Source organism: Homalodisca vitripennis, chromosome 4 (genome assembly GCF_021130785.1).
Source record: "Homalodisca vitripennis isolate AUS2020 chromosome 4, UT_GWSS_2.1, whole genome shotgun sequence".
Classification (NCBI taxonomy): domain Eukaryota; kingdom Metazoa; phylum Arthropoda; class Insecta; order Hemiptera; family Cicadellidae; genus Homalodisca; species Homalodisca vitripennis.
The window spans coordinates 115383971-115386917 of NC_060210.1; positions in this window are offsets into that span (position 1 = coordinate 115383971).

Consider the following 2947-nt stretch of genomic DNA (forward strand, 5'->3'; position numbering starts at 1 on the left):
TAATCTTCATAAAATAACTTCAATTTCTGAATTAACTGCAGTATGTGACTTTCATAGCCCAAAATGACTAAATAATGGTAAATAATTTGTAAGAAATTAAATATTCCAAATCAACCTTCATTTGGTATCCTTCAGAATCATGATACATATTTAGTTATATTCATAAGTCAATAATGTCCTTTTTTGACGCAATAAAAAAACAATCCGGTATTTTTCTTCATGTGAAGATAATTAGTATATGATGTTTGGCTGGGCGAGGCAGAAGAAAGTTTTTAAATAAAACTATTGAAAGAACTTTGTAAATTACTTTTAATAAACAATGCTAAACTAAATCACTTCTTGACGCAACTTAAAACAGTACAATACATTCTAGTTGAAACGTACACTCCGGATAAAGACAGACGGAAGTAAAGTGAAGTTTTCTAGTTTTCAGAGAGAATTATTTTCTCATTAGCCGATCCATTATGGGTCATTTGCTTCTGTTCTACTGGATGAGATGTTACTAGTTTGAATACTGAATTTGTAATTGGTAAGCCAATTTTTTCTAAAAAGATTTAGATAGATAGCTGTTTATTAACACATTAGGTAGTAGTTTTAGAACAAAGGTAGGGGTACGCCATGTGTCGCTTAACAGGTTTCGCCAAAGTTGCATGTAACCTTTTAAGTCTATAGCTTAATTTCATTCTCGAGATGCACTGCGGACAGACAATTATTCAGAAAATAAAATATTTCATCCGGTCGGCAGACAAAGAGAACTTATTCCAGTCTGCAGAGTGTTATTTGAATGAGCTTCATTGTAGCCTACTACAATGAAGCTCATTCAAATCCTATGGATGGACATACACAGTCATAAAAGTCATCCGTGTCTACGTAGAAATGAAGTTTCATGCAAAATTTTAAACCAATTCGTTCTCGAGATATTGTATGGATATGGAGACAGACAGATGTAGAGTTACTCGAGTTCTAAGCTTTTCTAACGCTCAGTCAACAACACGGGAATATTTCACTGTTTCTTAGCGCAGTTTCCCTGTAAATGGTAAAGTGAGTACAGTTGTAATGCTAACATTCCAGTTTTTATATTTACGGTGACTGCGATATAACTTGTTAGCTTTACGAGTCATGGCAATGTCACAGCCGTCACAACCTTATGATGTCATGACATTGTGCTCTCTACTTTGTCGTTGTTGTAATACGTAACTTTTCACGAGAACACAATGTTTTGTTGCGGGTGGTGGGTGGATCAACATTGCAGACATTTTATTCACTTGTAGCCATTATTATCCTATACGAACACAATGCTTGACATTAATGTGGAAGATGAAAAAACTCATTTTCAATTGTTAGTGAAGTTCTTTGTTTAAATTTTTTTCACGATGGAAAGATTGGGATGGATGCAGGATTTTCCGCACATTTGCCATCGTTCAGTGATACAAAAAAATCAGTAGCACTACGGTTCAATATTTCCAATCTGAGCTCTTTTTCAGGTGGATAACTAACCTAACACATTACTTCAATCTAGGTTAAAAGAAAATAAATCATAAAAGAGTGTTGTGAAACGCAAAAATCAGGAATCAATAACCATTTTAAGTGTCAACTCCATGCACTCTATCTGTAAACATGCATTTGATAAAAAACAAAAACACTCATTATTAAAACTGAACTAAGGAATACAGGCCACACTTCACGACCAACCTCTGAAAACTGACAACATATTTCTAATAAACCAATGCGGAGTAACAGTATGGTTTTGACAATTTCATCTTGAATGAACCAATAATAAAGAATAGCTACTACAGTTTCCTGTGTTGCCGCCATCTTTGTCTGCCGTAACAATCGACATTTATTATCAGATACTATCCTGCTTTAATATTTTCTGTTTTTAGGGGAAGCAAAACAATTATTTACCTAACCTGTAACTACATATTACCAATTCAAGCAATTAATCTTAAAAATAAAATTATGGCAGTTCCAAAATAAAACTTTACAATGTTCCAAATCTTCATAATTCAAACAGGCAAATCGTATATAATCGTAGACGTGGTTTTCCCTTTATTTAATGGAATATGAGGTACGTGATTTGAGGGATCATACTTAAACCTTATTAGTTGCTTTCACTCACATTTTTTCACATCCACTAAAAAAATAATACATTGTAGATCTTGCAAAGACTTATAGAAACGTAAGAAGACATGGAAAGGAGGATAAATCACGCACATTGGTTGAGCATCAGCGAAGCCTATCACGAAGGGATTTAATTTCATTTTTTTCTGTCTGTCCGCTCGATATCTCGAGATCAAACTAATCTTTAGACTTCAAATGATACTTGAAGCTTCATTTTCGTATGACAATATCAATTCTTTGTTTGACGCCTGTTTTTGACGATGGAAGGATTGTGAAGGAAACAGGATTTTCCGGACGTTTGGCATCGTTCAGTGATACAAAAAAAAACCAGCAACTCTACTTTTCGAGATCTTCAATCTGATCTCTTCTTCAGGTAAATATTCAATGGTAGGCAAAAAGTTCAATGATAATGCATGTCACTCCATGGGATTTGGCTAAGGGTTAGCGATCATGTTGACATTGTTCTTATATTTAACCATGATGGAAAGGAGATAATTGCAGATCAAATAAATTTGGAAACGAATTGAGTACAGTCAAGATGTAACATTTCACGTATTTAAACTTACTCAAATTATATATAGTACCCATACCTTGTATTATGTACAGGCTAGTCAATTTTTGAAATAAGACCCTTAAGATTTAATAATGATACTTGTATAAACCTATACCTTGTCACGTAATGGTCACAAAGATTCTAACATGATGTGATGTGATTATCATATAATATATGATTATATCATATTATGATATTATTAAGGAAACTGTCCAGTCACGAGCGAGCGGTTAGGGGAGGCACGTAGTCACTTGACACGTCCCACGTTCTGAC